This window comes from Somniosus microcephalus, unplaced genomic scaffold (genome assembly GCF_052327205.1).
Source record: "Somniosus microcephalus isolate GS21.2 unplaced genomic scaffold, FLI_Smic_1.0 scaffold98, whole genome shotgun sequence".
Lineage (NCBI taxonomy): Eukaryota > Metazoa > Chordata > Chondrichthyes > Squaliformes > Somniosidae > Somniosus > Somniosus microcephalus.
The window spans coordinates 468335-485182 of NW_028225285.1; the positions used below are offsets into that span (position 1 = coordinate 468335).

General features: G+C 45.6%; 1 protein-coding gene across 1 annotated transcript in view; it reads left to right on the forward strand.

Moving 5' to 3' along the window:
• Positions 1 to 317: 317 nt before the first annotated feature.
• Positions 318 to 16848, forward strand: part of LOC147083074 (NACHT, LRR and PYD domains-containing protein 3-like) — a 137019-nt gene continuing 120488 nt past the window's right edge. Inside the window, exon 1 of the mRNA XM_085980282.1 lies at positions 318 to 463. The gene's annotated coding sequence lies outside the window, so the exon portion shown is untranslated. The remainder of the gene's footprint in view (positions 464 to 16848) is intronic.

Genomic DNA, 16848 nt, shown 5'->3' on the forward strand with positions numbered 1-16848 from the left:
AGTGAGATCAGACAGTGTGTAACCCGGGGAGGATAGGTGCAGTGAGATCAGACAATGTTTCCTGGGAAAGATGGCCCCAGCTTCGGTTTACCTAAAGTACAGGGAAATTGTACATTTCTCTCCAGAACCTTGGTGATTTGCTGGAAGCCCAGGCGGGCATGGCAGGGATCTGAGAAAAGGGACAACATCAGACCGAAGTACTTGGACCCAAACTTTTATTTTTATTAAGCAGAAGAAATGTCGATTACATTAGTTCACACTATTCATGTTGTTATTTTCAGTCCTGCCATAATTAGATCTCCTGGTGAAAGACTGAGTGATTGAGACAGGTTCACAGCTGAGAGTAAACAGGGATTGTAGACTGAGGAGCGACAGCAGGTGAACCAACACAGGATTGTGAGAGCACCAACTGGAGAGAACTCTTCCGATTCAAAGAGCTTCCAGAGATCGACTGGGGAAAAAGGTCAGAGAGAGTTCCATTGACTCAGATACACACTGGTCCTGGAGATAGACTGGGGAGAAAGGTCAGAGAGTCCCATTGACTCAGATACACACTGGTCCTGGAGATAGACTGGGGAGAAAGGTCAGAGAGAGTCCCATTGACTCAGATACACACTGGTCCTGGAGATGGACTGGGGAGAAAGGTCAGAGAGAGTCCCATTGACTCAGATACACACTGGTCCTGGAGATGGACTGGGGAGAAAGGTCAGAGAGAGTCCCATTGACTCAGATACACACTGGTCCTGGAGATGGACTGGGGAGAAAGGTCAGAGAGAGTCCCATTGACTCAGATACACATTGGTCCTGGAGATGGACTGGGGAGAAAGGTCAGAGAGTCCCATTGACTCAGATACACACTGGTCCTGGAGATGGACTGGGGAGAAAGGTCAGAGAGAGTCCCATTGACTCAGATACACACTGGTCTTGGAGATGGACTGGGGAGAAAGGTCAGAGAGAGTCCCATTGACTCCGATACACACTGGTCCTGGAGATGGACTGGAGAGAAAGGTCAGAGAGTCCCAATGACTTAGATACACACTGGTCCTGGAGATGGACTGGGGAGAAAGGTCAGAGAGTCTGATTGACTGACTCCGATACACACTGGTTCCTCCCTCCCTTCCATTTCCTGATTTACAGCTATTTCTGGGATGTTACTTGAATCCTCTATAGTGAAGACCGATGCAAAATACCTGTTCAATTCAGCTCCCATCTCCTTATTTTCCATTATTAATTCCCCAAACTCACTTTCTAAAGGACCAATGCTCACTTTGTTAACACTTTTTTCTTTTTAAAATATCTATAGAAACTCTTACTATCTGTTTTTATATTTCTAGCTAGCTTTCTCTCATACTCTAATTTTTCTCTCCTTAATTCATCTTTTAGTCATGCTCTGCTGTTTTTTATATTCTGTCCAATCTTCTGAGCTGCCAGCCGCCTTTGCGCAATTATATGCTTTTTCTTTAAGTTTGATACTTTCTTTAACTTCTTTAGTTAACCACGGATGGTGGGTCCTCCCCTTGGAAATTTTCTTTCTCGTTGGAATGTATCTATTCTGTGTATTCTGAAATATCCCCTTAAATGTCTGCCACTGCATCTCTATTGACCTGTCCCTTAACCTAATTTGCCAGTTCACTTTAGCTAGCTCTGCTTTCATGCCCTCAGAATTGCCCTTATTTAAGCTTAAAATACTAGTCTGGGACCCACTCTTCTCTCCCTCAAACTGAAGGTAAAATTCAATCATATTTTGATCGCTGCTACCTCGGGGCTCCTTCACTATGAGGTCTTTAATTAATCCTATCTCGTTGCACAATACCAGGTCTAGTATAGCCTGCTCTCTGGTTGGCTCCAGAACGTGCTGTTGTAAGAAACTATCCAGAAAACATTCTATGAACTCCTCATTTATGCTACCTTTGCCGATCTGATTTTTCCAGTCTCTGTAGATTAAATCCCCCATGATTATTGCCGTACCTTTCTGACAAGCTCCCATTATTTCTTCCTTTATACTCCATCCTACCGTGTGGTTACTGTTCGGGGGCCTGTACACCACTCCCACAAGTGACTTCTTGCCTTTATCATTTCTCATCTCTACCCAAACCGCTTCTACATCCTGGTTTCCTGAACTTAGGTCATCCCTCTCTATTGTGCTAATACCATTAATTAACAGAGCCACCCCTCCACCTTTTCCTAGCTTTCTGTCCTCCCTAAATGTCATGTACTCTTCAATATTCAGGTCCCAATCGACGTCATCCTGCAGCCATGTTTCTGTAATGACGATCAGATCAGACTTATTTATTTCTATTTGCGCTATCAGTTCATCTGTTTTGTTTCGAATGCTACGTGTATTCAGATGCAGAGCCTTTAGTTTTGCCCTTTTATTATTTTTGTAACTCTAGCCTTACCTGTTGATTTACTCTTAGATTTGTCCTCTCTATCCCTTCCTGTCACGGTCTGTTTATCATTTCCCATATTAATACCTTTCTCTCTTGCCTTGTCTCTACTCTTTGATTTACCACATCTTCCCAAATTTGATCCCTTGCCCCCACTATTTAGTTTAAAACCCTCTCTACCGCCCTAGTTATGACTCGCCAGAACACTGGTCCCAGCACGGTTCGGGTGAAGACCGTCCCAACGATACAGATCCCACTTTCCCCAGTGTGGTGCCAGTGCCCCAGGAATCGAAACCCATTTCTCCCACACCAGTCTTGGAGCCACGCATTCATCTCTCTAATTTGATTTACCCTATGCCAATTTGCTTGTGGCTCAGGTAATAATGCAGACATTATTACCCTTGAGGTTCTGCTTTTTGAATTAGCCCCTAGCTGCTCAGTCTCTCAGCAGAACCTCTTTCCTAGTTCTAACTGTGTCGTTGGTACCTACATGGACCACGACGACTGGCTCCTCCCCCTCCCACTGCAAGTTCCTCTCCAGCCCAGAGTAGATGTCCTGAATCCTGGCATCCGGCAGGCAACACAGCTGTCTGGACTCCTGCTCTTGGCTGCAGAGAACTGTATCTATCCCCCTGACTATGCTGTCCAATGACCACTATCTTCCTACTAACTCCCCCCCGCTTGAATCGCTTCCTGTACCTCGGTGCCATGGTCAGTTTGCTCATCCACCCTGCAGCCACCACTTTCACCCATACAGGCCGCAAGAACCTCAAACCTGTTGGACAGTTGCAAAGGCTGAGGCTCCTCCACCTCCTGGGTCCCCATACCTGCCTCACTTTTTAAAATTTAATTTGATTTAATTAAAGGGTAAGTCATGGCAGGAGAGCTCTGTGCCGTGGTATGCTCTTCCTGCACTATGTGGGAAATCAGGGTCACTTCCTGTGTCCCTGACGACCATGTGTGCGGGAAGTGTATCCAGCTGCAGCTACTGGCAGACCACATGCGGCGCTGGAGGTGCGAGTGGATACATACTGGAGCATTTGCGGTGCTGAGGACGTCGTGGATAGTACATTTAGGGAGTTGGTCACACTGCAGGTAAAGGCTGCACAGGCAGGAAGAGAATGGGTGACGGCCAGGCAGAGTAGTAGGTGCAGGTAGTTAGTGCAGGGGTCCCCTGTGGTCATACCCCTCTCAAACAGATATACCGCTTTGGATATTGTTGGGGAGGATGGCTTATCAGGGGAAGCCAGCAGCAGCCAACTTCATGGCACTGTGGGTGGTTCTGCTGCACGGGACGGGACGAAAAAGAGTGGGAGAGCTATAGTAATAGGGGATTCTATTGTACAGGGAACAGATAGGCGTTTCTGTGGCCGCAAACGTGACTCCAGGATGGTATGTTGCCTCCCTGGTGCAAGGGTCAAGGATGTCTGAGTGGCTGCAGAATATTTTGGAAGGGGAGGGTGAACAGCCAGTTGTAGTGGTGCATATAGGTACCAACGATGTAGGTAAAAAACGGGATGAGGTCCTAAAAGCTGAATATAGGGAGTTAGGAGGTAAATTAAAAAACAGGACCTCAAAGGTAGTAATCTCAGGATTGCTACCAGTGCCATGTGCTAGTCAGAGTAGAAATAGAAGAATATTTCAGATGAATACGTGGCGAGAGGAATGGTGCCAGGGGGAGGGATTCAAATTCCTGGGACATTGGAACCGGTTCTGGCGAGGTGGGACCAGTACAAAATGGACGGTTTGCACCAAGGCAGGGCCGGGACCGATGTCCTAGGGGGAGTGTTTGCTAGTGCTCTGGGGGAGGGTTTAAACTAAAATGGCAGGGGGTTGGGAACCTGAGCAGGGAGACAGAGGAAAGGGAAACAAGGATAAAAGCAAAAGACAGGAAAGAGAAAAACAAAAGTGGCAGACAGAAAAATCAAGGGTTTAAATCAAACATGGCCATAGTAAATAATAATTCTAAAAAGGTCTAAGAGTGTTAAAAAAACAAGCCTGAAGGCTTTGTGTCTTAATGCGAGGAGCATTCGTAATAAGGTGGATGAATTAGCTGCGCAAATAGAGGTAAACGGATGTATGATTGGGATTAGGGAAACATGGCTCCAGGGTGACCAAGGCTGGGAACTCAACATCCAGGGGTATTCAATATTCAGCAAAATGGACAAAAAGGAGATGGGGTAGCATTGCTGGTTAAAGAGGGATTAACACAATTGAAAGGAAGGATATTAGCTCTGATGATGTGGAATCTGTATGGGTAGAGCTGAGAAATACCAAGGGGCAGAAAACGTTAGTGGGAGTGTCATATAGACCCCCCAAACAGTAATGCTGAGGTTGGAGATGGCATTAAAAGGGAAATTAGAGAAGCGTGCAATAAGGGCACAGCAGTTAACACAGGTGACTTTAATCTACATATAGATTGGGCTAACCAAATTAGTAACAATACTGTGGAGGAGGAATTCCTGGAGTGTATACAGGATGGTTTCCTGGACCAATATGTCAAGGGACCAACTAGAGATCAGGCCATCTTAGACTGGGTATTATGTAATGAGTGGATTAATTAGCAATCTTGTTGTGCGAGTCCCCTTGGGTCGGAGCGATCATAATATGATAGAATTCTTCATTAAGATGGAGAGTGAAGTAGTTGACTCGGAGACTAGGGTCCTGAATTTCAATAAAGGAAACTACGATGGTATGAGGCGCGAGTTGGGTAGGATTGATTGGGGAATGTTACTCAAAGGGTTGACGGTGGATAGGCAATGGCAAACATTCAAATCGCATGGATGAACTACAGAATTAGTTCATCTCTGTTTGGCATAACAATTTATAAAAAAAAAAAAAAAAAGTTGACTCAACCGTGGCTAACAAGGGAAATTGGGGATAGCATAAGATCCAAGGAGAGGACATATAAATTGGCCAGAAAAAGCAGTAAACCTGAGGATTGGGAGCAGTTTAGGATTCAGCAAAGGAGGACAAAGGGATTAATTAAGAGGGGGAAAATAGAGTATGAGAGTAAGCTTTCAGGGAACATAGAAACTGACTGTAAAAGCTTTTATTTATAGATATGTGAAGAGAAAAAGATTGGTGAAGTCGAGTGTAGGTCCCTTGCAGTCAGAATCAGGGGAATTTATAATGAGGAACAAAGAAATGGCAGACCAATTAAATACATACTTTGGTTCTGTCTTCACAAAGCAGGACACAAATAACCTCCCAGAGATGTCAGGGAACATAGGGTCTAATGAGAGGGAGGAACTGAAAGAAATCAGTATTTGTAGGGAAATTGACGGGATTGAAGGCCAATAAATCCCCAGGGCCTGATAATTTACATCCTAGGGTACTTAAGGAAGTGGCCCGAGAAACAGTAGATGCATTGCCGGTCATCTTCCAAAATTCAATAGACTCTGGTACAGTTCCCATGGATTGGAGGGTAGCTAATGTTACCCCACTATTCAAAAAAGGTGGTAGAGAGAAAACGGGGAATTACAGACCGATAAGCCTGACATGGCTAGTGGGGTAAATGCTAGAGTCCATTATAAAAGATGTAATAGCAGAGCACTTGGAAAACAGTGACCGGATCGGACAAAGTCAACATGGATCTAAAAAGGTAAATCGTGCTCGACTAATCTACTGGAATTTTTTGAGGATGTAACTGGTTAAATAGGTAAGGGAGAACCAGTGGATGTGGTGTGTTTGGACTTTCAGAAGGCTTTCGATAAGGTCCCGCATAAGAGATGAGCGTGTAAAGTTAAGGCACATGGGATTGGGGGCAAGGTACTGACTTGGATAGAGAACTGGTTGGCAGACAGAAAGCAAAGAGTTGGAATAAATGGCTCTTTTTCCGAGTGGCAGGCAGTGACTAGTGGGGTACCGCAGGGATCGGTCCTTGGACCCCAGCTATTCACAATATATATTCATGATCTAGACGAGGGAACTAGATGTAATATCTCCAAGTTTGCAGACGACACAAAGCTGGGTGGGCATGTGTGCTGTGAGGAGGATGCCGAGAAACTCCAGGATGATTTGGACATGTTGGGTGATTGGGCAGAAGCATGGCAGATGCAATATAACGTGGATAAATGCGAGGTTATCCACTTTGGTGTCAAAAACAGGAAGGCAGATTATTATCTGAACGGTAATAGATTGTGAGAAGGGGAAGTGCAACGAGACCTGGGCGTCCTTGTGCACCAATCGCTGAAGGTAAGCATGCAGGTGCAGCAGGCGGTTAAGAAGGCAAATAGTATGTTGGCCTTCGTAGCAAGAGGGTTTGAGTACAGGAACGAGGATGTCTTGCTGCAGTTGTACAGGGCATTGGTGAGACCACACCTTGAGTACTGTGTGCAGTTTTGGTCGCCTTATCTGAGGAAGGATGTACTTGCCATGGAAGGAGTGCAGCGAAGATTCACCAGGCTGAAGGGGCCGAATGGCCTGCTCCTATCTTCTATGTTTCAATGTTTCTGATACCTGGGATGGCAGGAATGACATATGAGGAGAGATTGGGTCGATTGGGCTTATACTCGCTGGAGTTTAGAAGAATGAGAGGGGATCTCATTGAAACTTATAAAATTCTAACAGGACTAGACAGACTAGATGCAGGAAGGATGTTCCCGATGGCCGGGGAGTCCAGAACCAGAGGTCACAGACTAAGGATAAGGGGTAAGCCATTTAGGACAGAGATGAGGAGGAATTTCTTCACCCAGGGAGTGGTGAACCTGTGGAATTCTCTACCACAGAAGGCAGTAGAGGCCAATTCATTAAATATATTCAAGAATGAGTTAAATATATTTCTTAAGGCTAAAGGGATCAAGGGATATGGGGAGAAAGCAGGGACCGGGTACTGAATTTGGATGATCAGCCATGATCCCATTGAATGGCGGAGCAGGCTCGAGGTTTCATGAAGGGGAAATCATGTTTGACAAATTTGCTTGAGTTCTTTGAGGAAGTAACATACAGGGTGGATAAAGGGGAACCAGTGGACGTAGTGTATTTAGACTTCCAAAAGGCATTTGACAAGGTGCCACACAAGATTATTGCTCAAGATAAAAAATCACGGGATTGGGGGTTATATTCTGGCGTGGGTGGAGGATTGGCTCTCTAACAGAAAGCAGAGAGTTGGGATAAATGGTTCGTTCTCAGACTGGCAACCAGTAACTAGTGGTGTTCCGCAGGGGTCAGTGCTGGGTCCCCAACTCTTCACAATCTATATTAACGATTTGGAGGAGGGGACCGAGTGTAACATTTCAAAGTTTGCAGATGATACAAAGATGGGACGGAAAGTAGTGAGTGAGGAGGACATAAAAAACCTGCAAAGGGACATAGACAGGCTAAGTAAGTGGGCAGAGATTTGGCAGATGGAATACAATACTGGAAAGTGTGAGGTTATGCACTTTGGCAGGAAAAATCATAGAGCAAGTTATTATCTTAATGGCAAGAAACTGGAAAGTACTGTCGTACAAAGGGATCTGGGGGTCCTGGTGCACGAAACTCAAAGTTAGTATGCAGGTGCAGCAAGTGATCAAGAAGGCCAATGGAATGTTGGCTTTTATTGCTAGGGGGATAGAATATAAAAACAGGGAGGTATTGCTGCAGTTGTACAAGGTATTGGTGAGACCGCACCTGGAATACTGCATACAGTTTTGGTGTCCATACTTAAGAAAAGACATACTTGCTCTCGAGTCAGTACAAAGAAGGTTCACTCGGTTAATCCTGGGGATGAGGGGATGGACATATGAGGAGAGGTTGAGTAGATTGGGACTCTACTCATTGGAGTTCAGAAGAATGAGAGGCGATCTTATTGAAACATATAAGATTGCGAAGGGGCTTGATCGGGTGGATGCGGTAAGGATGTTCCCAATGATGGGTGAAACTAGAACTAGGGGGCATAATCTTAGAATAAGGGGCTGCTCTTTCAAAACTGAGATGAGGAGAAACTTCTTCACTCGGTGGTAGGTTTGTGGAATTTGCTGCCCCAGAAAGCTGTGGAAGCTACATCATTAAATAAATTTAAAACAGAAATAGATAGTTTCCTAGAAGTAAAGGGAATTAAGGGTTACAGGGAGCGGGCAGGAAATTGGACATGAGTCTAGGTTCGGAATGGTCATGGCCCTGTGGGTAGTGGAGCGGGCCCAGGGGCCGTGTAGCCTGGTTCTGCTCCTACTGTGTTCTAATTCTGTTAGATTTCAGGAGATGGTTTTATTCCTGTTCCTGGCTGGGGTGGAGATTGCCTTTACAGAAGGTAAGTACTGTAGAAAATATAGGGACAGAGTGATCTCCTGGACGAGTTTCGATCGCCTAGATGGGTCGGAGAGGAATTTCCCAGATTTTTTTTCTCCCAAATTGGCCATTGTGTCTTTTATCTGGTTTTTCGCCTCTACCAGGAGATCACATGGGTTCAGGTGGATGGAGAGTGATAGAAGATTTGAGGTTAGGATCAGATCAGCCATGATCTTATTGAATGGCGGAGCAGGCTCGAGGGGCCGAATGGTCTACTCCTGCTCCTATTTCTTATGTTTTTATGAGGGGCCGAATGGCCTACTCCTGCTCCTATCTTCTATGTTTCTATGTTTCTGTTCCAAGCTGCACTCCGTGACAAACTGCACCATGTTGTGAATTACAGTTCTGAACTGGACACTGGATTTACTGAGTTATTTTCTATCAGTAAATCTATTTCTGAATTTCACGATGGCAGTTGAATTAAATGATTATCGTTTTAGTAAAAACTGATAATGATACGTAAATCTTATATTTTAATGATTAGTAAAATTATTTTGTGTTGTCAGAAAAAAGTTTCTTGTTGATCCCATGATGTATGGATACATACCATTCCATAACAGTAACAGATTTAGATGGTTTAAGACAATCTGATTTTCAACGGTCACAGGGTGTATCTCCAACAATGTGACTATTTTATTGGTGTATTTCTGTAGATGCGGCGCTGCTTAATGTTCTGTACAGCTGGAACTGGCGGTGGATTCAGTAAACCCGCAGTGTCAGGTCTGGTGGTGTAAAAAAATCCGTTATTGGAATCGCAGCTTCATGGTTAGAAACACTGGCTGAATGTTCAGGGTTAATGTTCTTCACTAAACTCCGAACATGTGATGCTGGTTTTGTTATTTCCGTTTTCAGTTATTGTCGGTGAGTGATTTCCTCTATTGCCAGGGTAACAATCTGTCAGATCTCAGTGCAAGAGGCCTTGGCTCCAATTTATATCTGAAAGACCGTGAAACATTCAGTGTAAACTGTCCATGTACTCGGCAGTCCAGGAGTAGGAACCTGTTGTTTCTGAGCAGTAGGGTATGTAGATACATATAATTGGTAAGACTTCCTGTTACCATGGTTTAGTAATGATGCATTTTAAATTTGATAAACTGTCTCATATTTTTGAGTAGTGAATATTGTTCCACATGTTATTCAGTTCTGGGCACCGCCCCTCAGGAGAGAGATGTTGGCCTTGGAGGGGATGTAGCGCCGATTCATCGGATGATACCTGAGCTAAAATGGTTCAATTATCAGGACAGGTTGCAAAGACTTGCCTTCTATTCCCTTGAATATAGAAGATCAAGGGGTGATCTAATTGAGGTGTTTAAGATGATTAAAGGAGTTGACAGGATCGATAGAGAAACTATTTCCTCTGGTGGGGAAGTCCTGAACAATGAGGCTTAAACTTCAACTTGGAGCTAGGCTGGCGCCCTGTGACTGAGGGAACTCGGCTCCATTCAGCACCCGGCCCGACAGCGGATGCTCAGCCCCGAGTTTAGATCACAGGGAGGGAGGGAGGGTCACAGCGCTGGTTAGTAACACTGCAGAGAAAATGGCGCATTTCCGTCTGCAGGAGTGAGAAAGCGGAAGTCTCAGTTCTAATGATTTATATCACAGGGAGGGGTGTTAATGTGCAACAGAATCGGTCTGTAATGGAGGGCAGATTCCTGTCAGCATCAGGTCCCGGGGAATGAGCTGAACCGACTCTCAATACAGGGGCCTGGTCCGGGGGTGGAGGGCACGGTGGGTTCATCAGGTCCCGGGGAATGAGCTGAACCGACTCTCAATACAGGGGCTGGTCCGGGGGTGGAGGGCGTGGTGGGTTCATCAGGTCCCGGGGAATGAGCTGAACCGACTCTCAATACAGGGGCTGGTCCGAGGGTGGAGGGCACGGTGGGTTCATCAGGTCCCGGGGAATGAGCTGAACCGACTCTCAATACAGGGGCTGGTCCGGGGGTGGAGGGGGCGGTGGGTTCATCAGGTCCCGGGGAATGAGCTGAACCAGCTCACAATACAGGGGCTGGTCCGGGGGTGGAGGGCTTGGTGGGTTCATCAGGTCCCGGGGAATGAGCTGAACCAGCTCACAATACAGGGGCTGGTCCGAGGGTGGAGGGCGTGGTGGGTTCATCAGGTCCCGGGGAATGAGCTGAACTGGCTCACAATACGGAAACATGGCTCCAGAGTGACCAAGGCTGGGAACTCAACATCCAGGGGTATTCAATATTCAGGAAAGATAAGCGAAAAGGAGGTGGGGTAGCATTGCTGGTTAAAGTGGGATTAACACAATGGTAAGGAAAGATATTAGCTCTGATGATGTGGAAGCTGTATGGGTAGAGCTGAGCAATACCAAGGGGCAGAAAATCTTAGTGGGAGTCTCATATAGACCTCCAAACAGTAATGCGGTGGTTGGGGATGGCATTAAAAGGGAAATTAAAGAAGCGTGCAATAAGGGCACAGCAGTCATCATGGGTGACTTTAATCTACATATAGATTGGGCTAACCAAATTAGTAACAATACTGTGGAGGAGGAATTCCTGGAGTGTTTACGGGATGGTTTCCTGGACCAATATGTCGAGGAACCAACTAGAGATCAGGCCATCTTAGACTGGGTATTATGTAATGAGAGGATTAATTAGCAATCTTGTGCGAGGCCCCTTGGGTCGGAGCGATCATAATATGATAGAATTCTTCATTAAGATGGAGAGTGAAGTAGTTGACTCAGACTAGGGTCCTGAATTTAAGTAAAGGAAACTATGATGGTATGAGGCACGAGTTGGGTAGGATTGATTGGGCAATGTTACTCAAAGGGTTGACGGTGGATAGGCAATGGCAAACATTCAAAGATCGCATGGATGAACTACATAATTTGTTCATCTCTGTTTGACATAAAAATAAAACAAAAAAGTTGACTCAACAATGGCTAACAAGGGAAATTAGGGATAACATAAGATCCAAGGAGAGGACATATAAATTGGCCAGAAAAAGCAGCAAACCTGAGGTTTGGGAGCAGTTTAGGATTCAGCAAAGGAGGACAAAGGGATTAATTAAGAGGGGAAAATAGAGTATGAGAGTAAGCTTGCAGGGAACATAGAAACTGACTGTAAAATCTTCTATAGATATGGGAAGAGAAAAAGTTTGGTGAAGTTGCGTGTAGGTCCCTTGCAGTCAGAATCAGGGAAATCTATAATGGGGAACAAAGAAATGGCAGACCAATTAAATACATACTTTGGTTCTGTCTTCACTAAGCAGGACACAAGTAACCTCCCAGAGATGTCGGGGAACATGGGGGCTAATGAGAGGGAGGAACTGAAAGAAATCAGTATTTGTAGGGAAATTGACGGGATTGAAGGCCGATAAATCCCCAGGGCCTGATAATTTACAGCCTAGGGTACTTGAGGAAGTGGCCCGAGAAATAGTAGATGCATTGCTGGTCATCTTCCAACATTCGATAGATTCTGGAACAGTTCCCATGGATTGGAGGGTAGCTAATGTTACCCCACTATTCACCAAAGGTGGTAGAGAGAAAATGGGGAATTACAGACCGATGAGCCTGACATCGGTAGTTGGGAAAATGCTAGAGTCCATTATAAAAGATGTAATAGCAGAGCACTTGGAAAACAGTGACCGGATCGGACAAAGTCAACATGGATTTACAAAAGGTAAATCGTGCTTGACTAATCTACTGGAATTTTTTGAGGATGTAACTGGTAAAATAGGTAACGGAGAACCAGTGGATGTGGTGTATTTGGACTTTCAGAAGGCTTTCGATAAGGTCCCGCATAAGAGATGAGCGTGTAAAGTTAAGGCACATGGGATTAGGGGCAAGGTACTGACTTGGATAGAGAACTGGTTGGCAGACAGGAAGCAGAGTTGGAATAAATGGGTCTTTTTCCGAGTGGCAGGCAGTGACTAGTGGGGTACCCCAGGGATCGGTCCTCGGACCCCAGCTATTCACAATATATATAAATGATCTAGACGAGGGAACTAGATGTAATATCTCCAAGTTTGCAGACGACACAAAGCTGGGTGGGCGTGTGTGCTGTGAGGAGGATGCTGAGAAACTCCAGTATGATTTGAACAGGTTGGGTGATTGGGCAGAAGCATGGCAGATGCAGTATAATGTGGATAAATGCGAGGTTATCCACTTTGGTGGCAAAAACAGGAAGGCAGGTTATTATCTGAACGGTAATAGATTGGGAGAAGGGGAAGTGCAATGAGATCTGGGTGTCCTTGTGCACAAGTCGCTGAAGGTAAGCATGCAGGTGCAGCAGGCGGTGAAGAAGGCAAATGATATGTTGGCCTTCGTAGCGAGAGGGTTCGAGTACAGGAACAAGGATGCCTTGCTGCAGTTGTACAGGGCCTTAGTGAGACAACATCTTGAGTATTGTGTGCAGTTTTCGTCGCCTTATCTGAGGAAGGATGTTCTTGCCATGGAGGGAGTGCAGCGAAGATTCACCAGACTGATACCTGGGATCAGGGTATTGGTGAGGCCACACCTGGAATACTGCGTGCAGTTTTGGTTTCCATATTTAAGAAAAGATATACTTGCTCTCGAGGCGGTTCAGAGAAGGTTCACTCGGTTGATTCCGGAGATGAGGGGGTTGACGTATGAGGAAAGGTTGAGTAGGTTGGGACTCTACTCATTGGAGTTCAGAAGAATGAGAGGTGATCTTATCGAAACATATAAGATTGTGAGGGGGCTTGATCGGGTGGATGCGGTGAGGATGTTTCTATTAAATCCGTGTGTTAATGGAGACACGGAATGCAGGAGTTGGTTTAACAAATCTTTACTGAATGGAGACAATCTGGAAACTGAAACTACAGAAGCCTGCCAGGGCCTTTTATACAGGGATGGTCACTGCCGGTACTGCAGTCTGAGACCAGTTATTCCCTTAAAGGGACATACACAACCATTCCTCCCCTTTTAGATAAACAGTACATAACATTCATTTAACAACTAAATAATAACTAATTACAATTACTGTTGCTAGATACATTAGTTGAAGTTAAGCAATTATAAGCTCAGTCTTTGAGGAGGCTTCCTGATTCTGTCTGGATAACGCCTCTTTGGGATATCAGATTCTTCTGGCAAGTTTGAGTTGGGATCAATGTCGTTGCTTGGTTCGTCTGCTTCCAATATCACCGATTCTGCGGTAGATGCAATTGGTACTTCGGTTTCATCGCCAGGTGTATCAGATCGTGGTGTGGAGTTGAGGTTTTCCAGTGACTCTAGAATCTGGTCAGCATGGCATCTTACAATGCTTTCTCCAACATCCATGGTATACATTAGAGGTCCTTGCCATGTACAGATCGTTCCTGGCTGCCATTTCTCTGTGCGGTAGTCCCGGGCCAAAACTGGTTGACCTATCTTCAAACTCCTGGTCAGCCTTTCATTCATATTCTGAAACTGCCTGTTCTCCAACTCTTCTGACGTTTGGCTTAACCAAATCCAAGTGGCATCGTAGCCTTCGATTGAAGAACATCATGGCTGGAGTTTGGTTGGTAACCGCATGTGTTGCATTCTGGTAGGCAAACAAGTTATCCACCTTGTGTTGTAGGGGTATATCTTCATTACACATTGCCTTGATAGCCTTCTTGAATGTTTGAACAAACCTCTCGGCCAATCCATTAGTGGCTGGATGATATGAGGAGGATGTGTAATGCTTAACACCATTGTTCTTTAAGAACCTCGAACTCTTCAGACACAAACTGTGGTCCATTGTCAGAGCAAATCTGTTCAGGCAGCCCATTCCTGGCGAATATGACTGTTAGTTTTTTCTGTGGTGGTTGAGGACATTTTTATTACCTCTGGCCACTTTGTGCATCCACCGCAATTAAAAACATCGAGTCCATAAAGGGACCAGCAAAATCAATGTGCACCCTTTGCCATGGAGATGAGGGCCACTCCCATGGATGTAGAGGGGCTTGTGGTGGGGCGTTTTGGACCTTCTGGCATCCTGTACAGCTCTTGGTCATCTCTTCGATTTCTCAATCAATTCCCGGCCACCACACAAATGCTCTGGCTAAGTTCTTCATTTTTACCCCTCCCAGATGACCCTCATGAAGCTCATTGAGCACTCTATCCTTCAATTTGGGTGGAATTACTACTCTGGATCCACACATCAAGGTTCCTCTGCACACTGACAGCTGTTCTCTTCTCTGCGAGCATGCTGGCAGCAGTGGTTCACCATGTGCTGGCCATCCCTTCACCGTTAAATCATAGACCCAGGAGAGTGTCGGGTCATTTCGTGTTTCCTTTTCTATGTTTGCATTCGTCACAGGGAAACATTCGACAATAGTTGAGTGGAATAACTCCACTGGATCCACTGCCAGTTCTTCTTCCACCATCGGCAACGGTAGGCGCGACAATCCATCAGCATTCCCATGCTGTTTAGTTCCTTTGTACTCTATGTCATATTGGTGTGCCCCTAGGAAAAGGGACCACCTCTGTAGCCGTTGTGCCGTCATTATCGGTGCGCCCTTCTGAGGGTTGAAAATGGAGACGAGAGGTTGATGATCAGTTAGTAGAGTAAATTTCTGACCGTGCAGGTAGTGATTGAACTTCTTCACCCCCCACACTAGGCTGAGGGCCTCTCTGTCAATCTGGGCATAGTTACGCTCGGCTGAAGTTAACGAGCGTGACGCAAAAGCTATCAACCTCTCAGAACCATCAAGGAATTTATGTGACAGTACCGCCCCAATGCCGTAGGGAGACACATCACACGCCAGCCTTATCGGTAGTGATGGGTTGTAGTGAGCCAATACTTCTCTTGAAGTGATTAGGTCCTTACTCTTCTGAAAGACCCGCTTACATTCATTGCTCCATTTCCATGCTACTCCCGTTCGTAGTAGGGCATTCAGTGGATGCAGAATTGTGGACAAATTCAGCAAAAACTTATGGTCGTAATTCACCAATCCGAGGAATTACCTCAGTTGTGACACATTTTCAGGCGCTGGAGCCTTAACTACCGCTTCAATTTTGTCAGGGGACTTATGCAACCCCTCTTCATCAATCACGTGGCCACAATACGATATCTGTTTCTTAAAAAACTCGCACTTGGGGCGATTGGCTCGTAGCCCATGTTCACGTAGTCTAGTGAGCACCTGTTCAAGGTTGGCAAGGTGTTCACTGTCATCTTCACCTGTCACTTGGATGTCGTCCAAGTAACTGAGTCCTCGGAATCCCTTGCAGGACTTGTTCCATCGCTCTTTGACATATCGCCGGAGCTGATGCTACTCCGAATACCAGTCGATTATACTGGTAAAGACTTTTGAGTGTGTTTATCGTGAGATACTTCCTAGAGGATTCTTCAACCTCCATCTGCAAATATGCTTGCGCTAGGTCAATTTTTGTAAAACGCTTCCCTCCGGATAGTGAGGCGAAGATATCTTCTATCCTTGGAAGAGGATACTGTACTGTGTGAAGGACTGGGTTCACAGTCACCTTGAAGTCCCCACAGATGCGAACCTTCCTTGGCTCCTCAGACTTATTGTTTAACGTTTTCTTCATGACAGGAACGATGGGTGTCGCCCACTCGCTCCAGTCTACCTTAGATAACACGCCTGCATTCTCCAGATTCTCCAGCTCTGCCTCGACGGTTGGGCGAATTGCATATGGTACCGGTCTTGCTTTGAAAAACTTGGGAATTGCAGTCTCCTCTATTTTTATCGAGGCGGTTACGCCTTTAAGCGTGCCCAGTTCTTGTTGAAATACCTCTTTGGCGTCAGCTAAGATTGTTGACAATCGTCCAGGAGTGACGTCGTCATCCTTTTTACCAGCTACCGTCAGTGCCTGAATGGAGTGCCAGTCTAAACTTATCTTTCTGATCCATTCACGTCCCAATAACGGTGGTCCACCATCTTGCAGAATGTAGAGATACAATTTCCGTATTTTCTTGCCGTTGTATTCGACAGGCACCCTTATTTTTCCTCTGGGGTATACTTTTTGCCCCGTATACGTCCTCAAGACAATGGATGTCTCTCTCAAGGGTATGTGTGAGAATAGCCGCTCGTAGTCTCGTCGATTCATGATGGTTAGAGCTGATCCTGTATCCAATTCCATTTTGACTTGAGACCCTGCTATCGTGAGGGTGACCCAAATGGTTCGGTGATCCTCTTTTGCGATTACGTTGTGAAGTTTGAGACAGCTTAGTCTCTTGTTCCCGGATTCACTATCGCTCATCTGGTCTTCGGAACTACTGTCCGT